Source organism: Peromyscus eremicus, chromosome 14 (assembly GCF_949786415.1).
Source record: "Peromyscus eremicus chromosome 14, PerEre_H2_v1, whole genome shotgun sequence".
In the NCBI taxonomy this organism is placed as follows: Eukaryota; Metazoa; Chordata; class Mammalia; order Rodentia; family Cricetidae; genus Peromyscus; species Peromyscus eremicus.
Window position 1 is genome coordinate 68,965,004 of NC_081430.1, and position 16,514 is coordinate 68,981,517.

Below are 16,514 nucleotides of genomic sequence, written 5' to 3' on the forward strand. Positions count from 1 at the left end.
GAACCCTTTTCCAAAACAGTAATATGTTTCTCATTTATCATATACAGTAAATGCTGGTTTATCTCATTAAACTCCAATTAAATTATTACCAACTAATATCCAGTATGTACCCATCCTGAGTAAGTATAAAAAGTGAGAGGAAAAAAGTCTTTTGTTCACATGCTTGTGGGGAAGTCAGAGACAACTTTTAGGAGTTGGTTTTCTCCTACCAACAGGTGGGTCCTATAGTCAGGCATGGCCACCAGTGCCTTCAACTGATTAGCCACCTCGCTGGCCCCATTATCGACTTTAAACGCAATACTAGACATCATGATTCACCACTGTGAACGTTAACTATTATTTTATATTAGTATATACAGTAAGTAAAAGGCTTTTATTGAAACACTTTTTGTTCTGTTTTCCATAAACGAGCCATCACTTTAAGATCTAATTGTGATTTTCCTGGGAACTGCCTAAGAAAAGGTAACCATCACAATCCTTAATACTCATGTTCTCCAAACAGGAAATGCTTGGGGGGGGGGGGGTGCTGTTTAGTTTTTATGTCAACTTGGCATAAGCTAGAATCATTTGGGAAGACAGAACCTCAATTGAGAAAATGCTCCCCCCACTCCCACCACATTGGCCTTTGGTGCATTTTCTCAATTGATGATTGATATCAGAGGGCCCTGCTCACATGTGTGTATGTATCGGGGATGGGGTGCCACCCCTGGGTTGGTGGTCCTGGATACTATAAGGTAGCTAGCTGAACCAAACCAATAAGCAACATTCATCCATGGCCTTTGCATCAGCTCCTGACACTAGGTTCCTGCACCGAGTTCCTGCCCTGACGCCCTTCCGTGATGGAGTGTGGCCTGAGAGTTGTAAGCTGAAATAAATCTTTTGCTTTTGGTCATGGTGTTTAATCACAGAAATAGAAACCCTAACTAGGACAGAAGCTGTTTCAAGCATCTGTAAGGAACCCCAAATTGACCATCTTTGTATGCAAACAAGTCACACAGATAAGGCACGTCTATTCAATCAATAACAGATAGCTTTATATAGTTACGTATGGATCGAAAGAAGAGGACTATTTCAGAGCTGGCTTCTACCGGTATCAAGTGTTGCTTCTCGGCTACCTGGCAAAGCCAGACACACAGACCGCCCCCTCATTTGAGAGCAACGCTCACAGAACACAGAATCCAGCGTGTAGTTCTGTGGGTGGCAAGCCTCGTGGCCAGTTGGGGTCGCTCTCCCTAAACCTTGCCGGGCACCGCTGCAGGGACAGACCGGTGCAGAACAGAGAAGTGGACTTGACTTCTCCCCCTGACTACTAAAGGGAGCACTGCTGAGGTCTTGAGGGCTAATGAAATCCTTTCTTGCCGCCTGCTGCCTCACTCGCCGCCGGGCGGGCCACCTTCACCTAGGGCAAACATCATTTTGGAGGGCCACAGGCAGAGAGGCTGTGTCAACCTGGAGAGACAGGCTGAGCGGGGGCGGATGGGCTTGGGCCGCGCCCACATCCTGCATGCAGGATAAAGCTGTGAGGGCGAGGTGGGAGCGGGACAGGAGGGGACCGAGGAGTCACGAAGCCTCCTCCACTGGGGACCGCCTCCCCTCGGAGTGGCCGCCCCTGTTTGTTCCGAATTATCAAACGGGAGCTCAGGTCAAACAGCCTCCCACAGGTAACCCGTCTAGGCCCACGAGGGTGCGTCAAGGGGGCTGGGGGTGCGGGGGCGGAGCGGAGAAGCGGACCATTCAGACGGAGGGGGGAGCTGACATTTACCCTCGTGCCCTGGCTTCCGTCGCCCGGGGGAAAGGAATGCAAAGCCGGAGTCCACTCTCTATATTCCATTAGAGCCTGGCTCGGTTATCCGGGGCTCAGAGGAGGGACGGATCTCCCCCGCAATCCCTCGCCCCCAGGTCGTCTCATCCCTCCTCGGGATTTTTGGTTAGGTCCGAGGCCAGGCGGGGCGGGGCGGGGCAGGGAGGGCAGCGCTCCACGTGCGGCCGCGATCCACCAGCTCTCGGCTTCTTCCGCCGCTCGGCCTCCGCTTCCAGCTCGGGAAGGGGCGTGGCCTCGGGGGTAGGAGGGGCGTGTCTTAGGCGGGGCGTGGGCGTGGGCTCGAGGGGGCGGAGCGGAAGGCGGGGGCGGGAGGCGGGGCGGCTGGCGCGTTGGTCTGGCGGCGGCAGAGGGGTTGGGAGCAGCGAGAAGGCTCGGCGCCGCTGGAGCAGACGCCGGTTCCGAGTCGGACGCCTGGCGCTGGCGACTTCGGAGGTATGCGCGGGAGCGGGAGAGGACGCGGGCCTGCGGGCCCCCTTTCTGGGACGGTGCACCCCGGCCGCCGCTGTGCCCCCTGCTGGACTAAAGTGTGATTCCCGGCAGTGCCGCTCTCGGCGTCTGTCTTTCTTTCTCACGGGGCTGGCTCTCTCTGGGCGTCGGGCACCGGGCGGGCAGGTCGCCTCTCCGCGCGAGTCGGAGCTCGCCCAGGCCGGGGCCCCGGGGCAGCCGCGGCCGCGAGGGAGGCGCGGAGCTGGGGGCGCCGGGAGCTGCGTTCCCGGCGCCCCCAGTCTCCGGGACCCCGGTTCGTGGGGCGCCTGCTTGTAGCGCCCCGTCTGACTAGCTGGGACCGGTCGTGAGCCGGGTGTTCCCCACCCCCGAGCGCGGTGCCCTATTGCCTGTTGTGCGCGCAGGCCGGGCAGCCGGCTTCGGGAAGGCACCCCAGCGCGGCCGTCCGGTGTCCCCACAATTGCCTAGTGTGGGAAGCCCCTGAAGGGGGCCTCAGGGATGGATACACAAGTCGGGGGTGCGGCCTGCAGAATTTGGGTTTCTGGAGGAACTTAACATGGCCAGGCAGAGAAGACCACTAGCCTCCTCTCGGGGAAGGCGGGGATGTGGACAGCTGGGGGCCACCCATGTGAGGTCTACAGGATTAAAACAACACTTGGGAGTTGCAGGAGGGCTTAGCCTAATGGTGGGGCGCTTTCTTAAAGGCAGGGGTAGATGGAAAGCTGTCAAAACAAGCACATTTAAAGTTGAAATAAAAGCTGGCACCATTTTCAGACCATGCAGCTGTGTGACTAGTGTCGGAAGAAATATTACCTCATTGGCCCCCTTTACACCCTTTTTTGGTGTTGTTTATTTATTTATTTAAGCAGCCGGTCTGTTTTGCTAGCATTGCCCTCGGGAGCTGTGTAGTGCCCACAGCGGGGAGAGAAAACTTGCGCAAGGGTTCTGGGCACTTCAAAGTGTGGAGGGAAAGTGTACCTTGCCGTATTTTCCACGCACGATTCCCCCCTTTTTTGGGACCTGGTGATGTTTGTTTACTGGTTTTCTAAGCATCTACTTACATTTAGTTTTTGCACGAAATATACCCCCTGTTGCCACAGGGTGTAGTTTGGGGATTAGAGAATGCTTTTGGAGAAAGCTGCTAGTGGCTTCATTTTCCAAGAATGTAAGTCATTTCCTTTCTGTGGTTTCAGGGAGTTGATATTTCACAGCATCAAAACTCTGTGGGGAAATTTTTCCGTAGTACATCTGTCATTTAAAGGGCTTGTGACTTTTGGGTTTTCTTCTTAAGAACAGTGCATAAATTTAGGCCCAGCATTGTTAAAGGGACAAGAAGGGTTTTTTGGTTTTCCTTGTCCCGAATCTAGAGTATTGAGACTGCTGTAGAAAGTTTTAACAAGCAAGACCTACAAATGGCTTGCAGGATGGAGAGTGGGGGAGGGGAAGAGAGCAGAAAGGGCCAGGAAAACAGATGCCTTTTGCTCCCGGTCCTTTGTAGTAAAACTTTTAGCACCTAATCATTTTCCTTGGGTGTGGTTTTGAGACATTACAGTTTTACCTTAAAAATGAGAATACTCCACAATTGAAGGCAGTTGACATTGAAATGTGGGGTGTTTTTTTTTTGGGGGGGGAGTGGATATGTTTGTAAACATACTGACTTCGTATTTCTTAGTAAAGTAGACCTTTGGTAAGATTATTAGATGGAGGTTCCCCGGGGCATATCCCATATCAAGTTATCTGCAGGATATCTTCTCCAGAAAGTGGACTGACATAAGAATTCATTCCCCCAACAGTTTTGAGTTGCTTGCAGAATACCTGTGATTAGCCGCTGATGGACCACAGTAATGGGCAGTTCCGGCAGGGCTCAAAACGTTTTGACACAGGAAAATCTTTTGTCGTCTTCATCCCCTCCTTTTTGGGGCTAACAGGGTTAAGACACCAGCTTCAGGTACACAGTTTGAGCGTGTAGATTTAAGACGCCCCTGGCTTTACAGGAAAATGCCTGAAAGCAACCTGGGCAGGCATGAGGCCTTGCTTTTAAAGGCAACATGCCAGTGTGCTATAGGTTTTTTTTTAAAATCTGTCATTCAGCTGGGCTGGCTGAATTGGGGGCTGTTGTAGGCCATTCCACATTTAACTATGCTTATAGAGGTTTTGGCTTTCAGAACTTATGACATAATGGGCTGTGTAGTCTTTTGTGGCAGTTGCTTGGAATGCAAGTTTCAAATAGAATTGTTTTTGACTGAGCTGTCAGGTTTAAGAGTTGTGTGTAAATGACTCCTGTCTCACAGCAAACTCTCTGATAAAGGAATTCTTTGTAGTTTTCAGCTTGGATGTTACACATTTTGATTTCTAAAGCTGTGGGTTTTGTTTTTTTTTTTTCTAATGAAACCTGCAAACAATTATTTTATTACATGAAAGCCGGTACCAAGAAAAGATTAATTCAGTCCAGATGTAAAAATGTATGTGAATTTTAGATTCGGATGATCTCAACAAGTTTCCCTTTTGTTGATGAGACTGCCTGGCTCCCAGATGGCATCCACAAATTACCCCATAGGCCCGTTTCTGAATTGAGGACCGAATTTCATGGGCTTTCTCCAGAGTCACTTTAATGTTATTTTAAATCTTCTCAAATAGAAAGCTCTCTGCACTACGTCTGCAGAGAGAGAGCTTGTTATGCGCATAGCAGCCTCCCAGTGCCCCAACGCAGTACATGCATTCTGTTCCTTAGTGTCAAAACAGGAGGTAGAGAGCATTTAGATGACTAGCCTTCAAAAGTTTCTCATTAGTTATCCAAGTCCAGCTTTTCTTTAACAGGAAAAAAAAAAATGTTTCAGGTGTTTACAGTCTTCAATGGAATCCAGCTGTAAGAGTTTGTGGTTTCATGTGTGTTTGCTTCTTGTTTGACTAGCCTCAACCCTCTGTCCCCTTCTTAGTCTGAACAAGTAGTTTAGAAAAGAAGATTGATCTGTTTGTTTTTCCAGGCAGAGTTTCTCTGTTTAACAACTCTGGCTGTCCTCGAACTCACAGAGATCCGCCTGCCTCTGCCTCCCGAGTGCTGGGATAAAAGGCGTGCTCCACCACCACCTGCCCAGACTCCTAACTTACACCTGTGTTAAAAGGACTCTGATGCACATTTCCAACCTTGGGTTTTAGGAGTCTTTGTATGATTATGGGGTCTTTGTTTTTAGTTTTTTGTTTTTGTTTTTAAATAAAACCTGAGACAGGTTTTTTTGTTGTTGTTTTTGTTTTGTTTTGACAGGGCCATACTAGGTAGCCCTGGCTGTCCTGTGTAGCCCAGGCTGGCCTCAAACTCACACAGATCCACCCATCTCTGCCTCCCAGTGTTGGGATGCTGGAATTAAAGGCGTGCTCTACCACACTGGGCTTTTCCATGACTATTTTGTATGTGTAATTACCCATTTTGTAACTTTGCTGTGTTCTGGTTGTGTGCAAAATAGGAGATGTCTTTGATGGAGTTTTGTTTTTGTTTTTTATGCGTGGGTTTTGTTTGGAGTTTTGGTTTTATTTTGAGTTTTTTTTTTTTTCTAGACAGGGTTTCTCTGTGTAGCCCTGGCTATCCTGGAACTCCCTCTGTAGACCAGGCTGATCTCGTCAAACTCAGAGATCTGCCTGCCTCTGCCTCCTGAGTGCTGGGATTTAGGGCATGTGCCACCACTGTGCAGCTCTGTAAAGGAGTTTTATGAGTTCTCCGAAGCTAAGTGGGAAGAGTGGCAGTACCAGCCTTAGTGGCTAAACTTCCATGGGGATGAGATAGTTGAGAGGCCTTTTAAAGTCGCAGTGTCCAGGGAAGAGGCCTTGCCGACCTATGTAAATAAGCAGAAACAAGTTAAAGGGATAATTTGAGAGGAACGAGACAGCAGAGTACTGAGCACTGGGTTGCATGGAGAATTAAAACTTAGAAGGATAAGTCGTGAAAATCAGCATTGAAGTAGGGAGAACTTCCGATTTGAAAGAAGAAATGAAAAGAGTAATGTCTCTCTTAGCTGCACAAAGGACAGATTTGGAATTGCCATGCCTAGGGTCTGTATACAGCCTGGGATGAGACTGGCTGCTGATTGATTGTTGCCCTGGAAACCTTGCCTCCCTTCACGTTGATTCACTAGTTTGCTGTTAAGTAATGCGTAGGAACCAAATACCATTATTGCTCACCCCTACCCAGTCACTTCCGGTCTTAAAGAATGGAAAATTTTTGTGTGTGAATGCTAATGATTATACAGATATTTAATTGGTCTCTACCATTTGGGAAAGCTATTAATGCATGCTTAATTAAAAACTGTGGGACCAAAGGCTTCTTAGCGGTAATGGCCGACATTGTTAGAAAGTTTGGGGTAGAGGCAGGCACTCTGTACATCTCATTGTCTTTCATGATTTACTGGTGTAATTACTTCTAGTGCAGGTTTGTATATGGTCACTCTTTATATGCATCAAGTGGCGCCATCCTGCAATATATCATATTGATCAAAGAGATTACAGAACGCTGAGAAGCGGGGAGAGAATAACTGATCTAACAGCTGGCCGTGTTGCTCCAGGAAGAGAAAAAAATGTGTTGAAACATTCACAGATGAGCCAAGTGACGTCCTAAGGAGAAGGCAGTGTTTACCTGGGGCTTCCCTGTCATTGTCTCTAGCTTGGCATTTTCTCGCTTTTCTTTTCCCACCTGTATGGCCATGGAGGCAGAGTTCAAACAGTAAGAAACTAGGAAGAGATGCAGACTACCCGGGAGATTGTATCAGTGTGCTCATAGGACGAGATTCTGATGAAAAGCATCAACTTAGATACACAGTATCCTGAGTGGATTACCCTGGAGTACCTTCAGATGTTTTCCAACGTTTCTATGCTTTATATAAAACGGTGTTTTATATTAGCATACAGCCACAGTCTCGTGTGAGAGAGAGAGTCTTCCCCTAGTGAAGTTAACTCAGGAGCTGGCTCTCTGGTCACACTGAGTGAAATGTAATTAATATTCTCCCCACAGGAAACAGCATGTGCTGTACCGTTTGAGTGGCTGGCTGGCTTTCTTTCACACCTTTTAGTCCTTGTTGCTTTATCTCTTTGAATCTGTTGCTCACTTATTATATATAGAACCACAGGAATGCACAACTCAGAATCGTCTAGCACAAAGCAATCTGGTCTAAGGAGGACCATTATTCTGACTTCTTATGCAATAGGCTAGTTTAATCTGTTCTTAGATTTCATCTAAATGCAATCCAATGTAAGTTGTTTGGTTTTCTTGCCTATTTTCCTTTTGGGGGCTTGGGTGGTTAGCCCAACAACGTCACATAATACATAGAAATTGATGTAGATAGTGGTGATACTTTTTCTTTTATTTCCACTAATTAATACATCCAGTTTTTCCATTCTGTTAACAAACAGTTGACTGTTTTGATACCTCAAAAAAAAAAAAAATGAGTACTTCAGAATTGAGAGTATAATCTTAAGATTAAAAGCAACAAAAATAACTTCAGAAATAGGATATGAAATGATTTTTAACAAAGCGGTATCAACAAAAACACTGAAGATACAGCAGGGAACTCGATTTATGGGACACAGTTTGAAGACACAGCTAAACAGTGCCCGACTTCAGCTAAGCCTTGAAGTAGCGAAAGGGGCCTTAGGTGACATATTGGCTAACCCATCACTTTTAGAGGTAGAATGACTCACACCACGTCTCACCTAATGACCATGCCACAGTGGGAGCGTCTCGGGACCCAGTGGAGTCCATCCAGCAGCCAAGACAGATGGGGCTGCTGTCCAGAGCAGTGCAGGTTTTGCCCTGCAGGGGAGAACACAGGGCTGGAACCCAGTGCTTCTCATGCTGGTCTGCCTGGAGGCTCAGGTTTTAGAGGGTGGATGTCATTTTCTGATTCACCCCCACGGTGAGAAATCTGCTCAAATAGCCAACCTGCTGGAATGGATCTGTAGTAAGGCGGGATCTCTTTCCATCTGGTGTACACACACACACACACACACACACACACACACACACACACACACACACACACACACACACCCTCCAACCTGTTGGAATGGATCTGTAGTAAGGTGGGATCTCTGTCCATCTGGCTGTGTCCATTGCTCCCCCACCCCCACCCCTGTACCCTCCACACTGAACTGTTGGGATTTCTCTTTCCCCCTTCCCCAGCTCCTCTTCCTCCTGTCTAGGCTGGCCAGTGGTGTATTGGGCTGCAAGCAGCTGAGTGGGTATCTCAGACCCTGTTGATTTGTTGTCTTACTGGTCCCAAGTGGTCTAAGATGGACTCTAACTTCAGAAGATCCTGTCTCTAAAGAAGGGTCACCGTTTGGATCCTTCTATTTCTGCTTTCTCCCTCTCTGCAGTCCCCCGCCTCCAGTCCCTCCCCCCAGCAAGTAAGCATCCTCACAGACAGCCAGTCTTCACCAAGAACAGCAGTGACACTCTGACACTGAGTGCTGTGGTCTGTCCCAGGAAGCACTTACGAAGAAGCCTGGGATTGTGATCTCACTGAGAGACCCAGTGGATAACACTAAGAGCCTGCAAAGGATGCAGATGCTTTCTCTCTCTCATGTCTCCCTGAAGAATAGAGGACATTTTCCTGGTTCCAGACAAGGCTTACCATTTCAGTTCAGGCTCATTAAAAAGGTGGTAGTGGATGGTAGAATTACAGACATTTTAAGTAAAGAGTATGTCATCATCAGCCCTGTTGGAATGAGGCACAACCTTCAACAGAAAAAATTTGTCATGTATAATCTTGGAAAAATGTTCAGAGATGCTGACCAAAGGTCTCAACCCTGACATGTGGCTTGGTGAAATGACAAAAGGTATGACTGTTATAATTTGAGGGCTGTCTAGAGGAGAAGCGGGGACGCGAGGTGGTAAGATGCGGACTTCCGTTTGTCTTTTTTAAGTTGGCATATATTCATTGTACACAGAGATAGGTTTCATAAGATGTTCCCATTCAAGTGTACCGTGTGGTTTGGCTGTATTTACCCCTCCCCCTTCACGTCCTTCCTTTATCTAGCTATCCTTGCCTCTGTTTTCATGTCACGCACACATACACTCACATAGGCATGATTTCATATGTGTATGAGATCTAGAAACCACATGTTAGAGAAAATGTGTGAGTTTGGTTTATTTCACTTAATTCGATGATGTCCAAATTCCTTCTATTTTCCTGCAAATGATACACTTTATGATTGGATAAAACACACACACACACACACACATCAAATTTTTCTCCATCCATTCATCTGCTGATAGGCACTTAGGCGAATACCACACCGTGGCAGTCATCATGAGCAGTGTCTCTAGCATGCTGACTCAGATTCCACCAGGTAGCTTTGAAGTCACTCCGTGGTACTCAGACTCTGTTGTTCTCCTTGGGTACCTGGAGCAATGACTTGGGCTTTGCATGTCCTTCCCTCCTGTAAACGGATGGGTGATGGTATGAATTGCCCCCATAGAGTTCCTGTGATCACGAACAAGATGGAATGGGACATGCAGAACAGCTGGCCTGGTGTCTGACATACAGCAAGCAGTCAGGTGGTTCCAGCCATTGTCGCTGAAGAGGAAACTATGTATAGGAAGATTAATGGACTTCTCAGAGGTCGCCTTTGTTGACAACTAGTTCATTGGATTTTCCTCTCAGGAAAAGCAGGCAACAAAACCGATTGCTGTTCAAATATTGGGCAGTTTGTTGCTACAGGAAGAACAGCTGGTCTTTCCTACTGATTGATCATTCATGGGAGGAAGTTTTCCCAAGTTCTCTTCTAATTTTTTTTTTTTATTTTTCTTTTTACAGATACCAAACAGTAAATCTGCATATTAAAAATATTCCTCTATGTCATTAATATATTGGGTAAAGTACTTTCAAACTTAAGAGTGGCAGAGGACCCTGCTTTCTGCTCATAGACCCTGCAGAATTTCCCATGAGCTCTTTCAAAGAAAGCCCCTGTTAACTGGTACGAGGCAGTTGTTTATCCCTCAGCCCCTCCCCATCGGCCCAGTTTATATACTGTGAGTCAAACCCTTAATGACTTTCTGTTATTGGGCCCAGAGTTTTAAGATTTAAAACCATTCATTCAGAGGAAATTAATAGTCCGAAAGTTTCAGAGGGAGCATTTAAACAAAAAGGAACTTAGCTTCAGCACATTGGGAAGATACATTTACATCTAAACAGCATAATTACTAGCTCAGCTCTAGGCCGGGATGAGTCGTGCTGTATAACTCTGATCTGTTCCTGGAAGAGGGGATGCTACCTCACATGACCTGTTCCTGCCTCCTCTGCACTCTGGAAATCCCAGACTGGAGTAAACCGAACACTTTAAAAGTGTACACTAGGCCCAGCAGAAAATAGGTTCCGTGTCTTTATGGAGTGTTCAGAGCTGTGCTAAGTAGTTCCTGCCGAAGGATCTCATGTCTGCCTGGCCAGTGAAATACGTGTACGGGGAAAGGGATTAGATGTTTGTAGGTGGGTGTTAAGTTGAGCCTCAGTTATTAGGTCACAAGTGGTGATGGCCAAGTGCACCAGATCTAGCCCCAGCTTTGGGTGCTGAGCCTATGCTAGGTAGGAAGCCAGGCTGCGCTCCATCTTCAGGAACTTTCCTGGGCTTCTGGAAAAAGCCTCAAGTATTAGAAGAAAACTAAGACATTGAAATGACTCTGTGTTTCAGTTCCATTGTTCATTTAACATAATATACAGCTGGCATGGGCCAGGTTCTGTTGTCGGCCCCAGAGGCATGTAAGTGAATATAGTCTCCATGGTTCTTGTAGTCGAATAAGAGACGACCAAGAAGAAAATACATTTTATGTGTTTAGAAGGTCATAAGTATGAAACCAAAGGAAGTCAGAAGAAATGCTAGTCCAGGGAGCTTGAGGTACAGACTGCTCTTGGGCTTGTGTCGGATACGTTCATGGTAAGCTGAGGATGCTGGGAGTTGAAAGTGTGCTTCAATGTACCTCACTTACTGAACAGCAGCACTTAGCTGCACAGGGCTGGGGAGTGTGAGCTGTGTCTCGAGATCCACTGCACTGCTCCAGCCTCAGGAGAGAAAGTTGTTCTGCGTGTGGCCAGCCCGGGAAGTATCAAAAGTCAAAGCTTGAAACGTGGTTTAGCTTACTGTATATCAACTTTACATCACAGTTAAAAAAAAAAAAAAAAGTCAGATTTCTGCAGTGCAATTTAGATAGGCCACATTGAGAGGGTAACCTGAAGGAGCCGTGCAGACGTTCTGGAAAGAACATTCCAGCCGAGGGCTGGTGAAGGCTCAGGTGGAATGTGTCTGAGGCTAGTGAGCAAGAAGAATGACGGAAATCAGAGCACTTTGGTGACTCGTCAGGTAGGGCCAGCCTGGGCCATTAGAAGAACTTCGGTTTTTACTGAGTGAAGTGGGGAGCCGTGAGGGTTTTGGGGGGGGGCACAGTGCTCTGACATGTGTCTTGATGGAATTACTGGCTGGGGAAAATGCAGGAGTGGTCAACGGTGGAAACGGAGATGTCAGTTAGCAGCCGTTGTCAGTAATCCCGCCTGACAGGTGCCGGAGAGGAGGTGGGAAGAAGTCCGTAAGAAACAGCATCTTCTGATCATCTCAGCCCGAAGACCAGGCTATCAGGGCAACACCAAAGCGTTTTGCTTCATTGTCCCAGTGATGGTGACTGAGATGGGCAGGGTTCCCAGAAGCTGTTTTGACTGACTTCCAAGTGGAGAAGCTGAGGAGGAGCGAGGTTGGCTGTGGAATCTGGGGTCCAGGGAAAGGGTCCAGAGTTTGGAAGGTGCCAACAGAATGTGCGTGAGATAACTTGTGCAGAGAGAGAGAGAGAGGCCACTGAACAAAGCCATGGGAGCAGATAAGTTTTCATAGTTGATAGAGAAGAAACCCACAGTCCAAGGGAGGATCTTACGCCAAGGAACTTACACATTTCCAACGGAGTGGGCCCTTCCTTGAGTATTTGATATTGTTACTGACACCGTTGTCCACACCATGGGCAGAATTGTTTTTCTGACTGTGGTGATGGGCAAGCTTAATTCCGGGATGCTTTATCAACAGACTTGAATTTAGAGTGAGCTACCAGAAGGATTTCAGGGCATGTCCCTGAAGTCAAATAAATGTCTCCAAGAGGAGAGAGTGGTGTAGTCACATGTTGCTCAGAGGTCAAGCGGGGTAAGGTTGGAGAGTCATTCTTTGGACTCCTGAAATCACTCTAGACCAAGGCAAAAGCTGTGGCGATAGCAGGGTAGGGACGAAAACCCAGTTGGAGAGGATCACAGGAGAATGAAAAGTTCATGAAAGATAACTGTGTGTAGTTCTGACACTTATAGACATTTAATATTGGTTGTGTGTATATTTTAATATGGGACAGTAGTTCAGAAACGGGATTGTTGGGAGCCACGAGGGCTTCAGTGAGCTCTGACAGGAGTTGGGTACCTTTAAGTCCCCCCTCCCCCGTTATTGTTGCTAAGACTCTGGTGTTCAGATTGTATGTAGTCTACTTATTTGGAAGTAAGAAAACTATTCTGATGCAGTTTTGAAGTTGCCAGTTGAATGTCTTTGGCTAAATACTGTATCCTGAAAGCACTTTGCGTGAGTCTTTATTTTATCCGTCCAATGGCCTGTTCTTGAATTCAGTATATGCATTCTTTTATAGGAAAAGAGATGTGTGCTTTGAGGTGGTGTTTTCTGAAATAGCCGTAGGTTTGGGGTGTCCAGACTATGCATAGGGACTACTCTGGAAGTCCTCATTCACAGAGTGGAATAAAATTCTCTTTAGTGTTTGCTCTATCCTTTGTTAATGGTTTTCATCATGACCATTATATCTCAGCTTGTGATTAAGCAATTGTTGTAATTCCGTGTTTTATATTATAACTGGGCACCAAGAATTTTCCCTTCCTGGAATTACCTTTGGATTATAATGCTAATTTTATGTAATACTGTTATCAGAATGAAGAAACAATTCTCTGATACTAATTCTCTTTTTCTAAGCGTATTAAAACCTGAACACTTAAGCTTTGAATGCACAAGGATTGTCTTAGAGCGGTAAAAGCTTATAAGTGATTGGGAGAATTAAGACTTTGTTACACGTACCTGACTATTGTTGTTAATAAAAGATTCTTTAGAAAGTCCCTGATTGTGCAGAAATGCTGGAAAGGGCAAAGACTTCATTGGCAGTGGGTTATGGCACACGGTTTTTGAATAGTGGAGCACCACTGATTATAACCTGTTTACAGTGGACTGTGGTTTAGGCATCTAATGTCAACATTCTCAAGCACTGCTCTGTCAACACTTCTTTTTATTATCTTTTTGCATGTTTTTTCAGCTGAAGCTTGCAACTCACTCTACAGTTGGTTAAATGGTTATAATGGACGTGTTGTAGAAACACACACCAGGCCAGTGTGAAGTGTTTCTGCAGTGCGGTATTTTCCATGGTTAAGTCTCTTCTGTCAGGGACTGTAGGATGCTATCCAGATTTCTTAGCATGGGCATTTTTCATGCCAAACCAAAGTTGTGTGCCCAAGGCCCACCAGCAAGATTGGCAGCAGACGTAATTTAGCTTTTAACACGTTTATTTGTCAACATGTAAAACTTGGGAAATTTGACATTTTAAAAATTGTATTTTAGACTTTCCCTTGAGAAGTCAGAACCCCTGATGGCGACCTTCTTTGTGTGGGCGTGTACTCTGCAGCCCCACAGAGCCCGTCAGAGAGCCGTGTCCACGTCCCTGGAGTTGGAGCCTGCCTCATCCAGTAGGCTGTGCGTTTGCAGGGTGTGTGCTGTAGCTGGTTAGTTTTTCCCAGTGTCATTTCACAGCGTCTTCGGTCTAGTTAAATGGCCTGTCCCATGAGCCTGTATGACACATCAACACCACACTTCCTCTTCTGGGATCTCTTTCCAGAAGCTAGGCTATGTGCTGTTGCCCCTCACGGCTGAAACCTGGCACCTGGTACAGTCAGCTTTGCATGTGTTACCCAGCTCAGCCCAGTTCATTCGTTTCTTGAAAGCAAAGCCCATATAATTTACTAGCACCGAGAAAGTTTATTTTAGATTTACTGGATTAGTTATTTTGGGTTAGTTTCTAGTACATAGTACTCTATAATTACAGTGGTGGTATAGAACTGGAAAATAGCAGTCTTACGTAAAATCTCCCTCAAATTGTACTTTTAGGTGTATTATTCCCAGCCTTTGTCATATCCTTGGCGTAATCTGCTCGAGTATTCATTCACTAATACTTTGGTTACCCTTCGATGCTCTGTTGTATTGCATAGCATTTCCAGATTAATCAGTTGTTATTGCTTACCAGTTTTGGGGGAGATGTATGCTTCACCTTAACAATGAGCACTTTCAAAAGTCCAAATCTTTTCATTCATTTGACAAATAATGTGTACATTATGGTATCCACTCCTAAAAAATCTTATATTCTAACTAGAAGTCAGATTACTTTTCGAGACAGGGTTTCTCTGTGTAGGCCTGGCTGTCTTGGAACTCGGCTCTGTAGATCAGGCTGGCCTCAAACAGAGATCCTCCTGCCTCTGCCTCCCAAGTTTGTTTTTGTTTTTAAAGACAGAGTCTCACTGTGTATCCCTTGACTGGCCTGGAACTCACTGTGTAGGCCAGGCTAACTTTGAACTCACACATCATCTGCCTGCATCTGCCTCTGTGAGTACTGGGACTACAGGGGTGCAACACCATGACTGGTCGTGAAAGGTAGATTTTTAAATACTAGAATACATAATGAAAATTACTGCAATAAGTATATAAACAAACCGAGCGGTGGTGGTGCACGTGCCTTTAATGCTCCGGAGGCAGAGGCAGGCGGAGGATCCCTGTTTAGTTTGAGGCCAGCCTTGTCTATGGAGCAAGTTCCAGGACAGCCAGGGCTACACAGAGAAACCCTATCTCAAACTACCCCCCCAAAAAAAAGTCTACAACAAGATCTTAATAGGGAGCTTTAGTGTCTGGGAGGGGACAAAAGTAGGGGATATCATAGTGACCAGGCTCTGAATTCCTTCGCCTTTCCTTCTGTTCTCTCACAGAAGATTTTAAAATAATCGCCGGAATATAAAAATACAGCTTTGGGGGAAAAATTAATGAAGATGTAACTAAAAATGAGGGGGTATGGGATGAGACTGCTCAGAAAAGGACAGAGAGTTTTCCAAGGCTCTGGTCATTGCAATGATGCTAAAGAAAATAATACTTTAGGACCCTAGAAATTGTTTGGTGGTTGAATCTGCTCTCAAAAGCAAATAAAGACAAAGGGAACATTAGACTTAAAATGGAAGACATAGCTAATTTGGAAAATATTTTATTTTTATTTTTGATTTTATTGTTATTTTATGAAACTATTAACTACTTCAAAGATATTAACAGTAAGGTCTTTTCTCATTGCTCTCAGAAGGAAAAACAATAAAAGTAAATGAACACCCTCCCCCATGAGAAGTGGGAGCACCTTTTATTTAATGGTTCCAAGCTCATAACTGAAAAATACCACTCTCTTCCCATCTGATTTCTTTGGGAAGTAAGGAGTATCGTGGTAAAGGACTCAGCTGTAAAGCCAGTGGTGTGCGGCGTACAGAAGGTGCACACCAGTCTCTGTGTTTGTGTGGATCCCATCACCACTACCACAAATGGCTCCTGGTTTCTCCAGAGAAAAGAGAATTCTTTGCTTAACCAATTATCCAAATGCAGTGTTAAAGTTCATTTTTTTCATAGTAAAGTCAGTTTCAGGGTGCTAGTTTGAAATATTTGTTAAGGAATTCAAGTCACTTATAGAAGATTTTTTAAAATGGACAGATTTTAGGGAGTGTTACTTCAAGTAAACCTGAGATTTTCTGGTTTTTTGTTTTGTTTTGTTTTGTTTTTAATCAAATTAAGGAACAGTTTTTTCCAGAAATGTCCAGTGTCTAGAATTTGCGGTAAATTCTAATTAAGTCCATTTAAAATACAGCCTTTCTAATCTCCAGAGTTTATTTTCGAGCCTACAGTCATTTTAAATAGCTGGAAACGGACATTTGGTTGATTTGTAACTCACTAAATTATTTGCTTTTACAGGTGCCCAGAGAAACATTAAAAGAGAAATTTTCATGAAGTCACAGAGTCAAACCTAGTCCAGAAAGCTAATGGAAGTGACCCAAGATAGAGCATAAAATCCCTCTTACTAACAGCCTGGCTGTCCTGTAAGTGGGCCAGCTTCCCGAGAAGTACCTTGTCAGGAGCATGGGAACTAGAATGGTAGAGACAGAGATCTAAACTAAGA

General features: G+C 45.6%; 1 protein-coding gene across 1 annotated transcript in view; it reads left to right on the forward strand.

The window, feature by feature from the left end:
* The first annotated feature begins 2,143 nt into the window (after window positions 1–2,143).
* Window positions 2,144–16,514, forward strand: part of Frmd6 (FERM domain containing 6) — a 68,307-nt gene continuing 53,936 nt past the window's right edge. The window contains exon 1 of the mRNA XM_059280028.1: window positions 2,144–2,254. The gene's annotated coding sequence lies outside the window, so the exon portion shown is untranslated. The remainder of the gene's footprint in view (window positions 2,255–16,514) is intronic.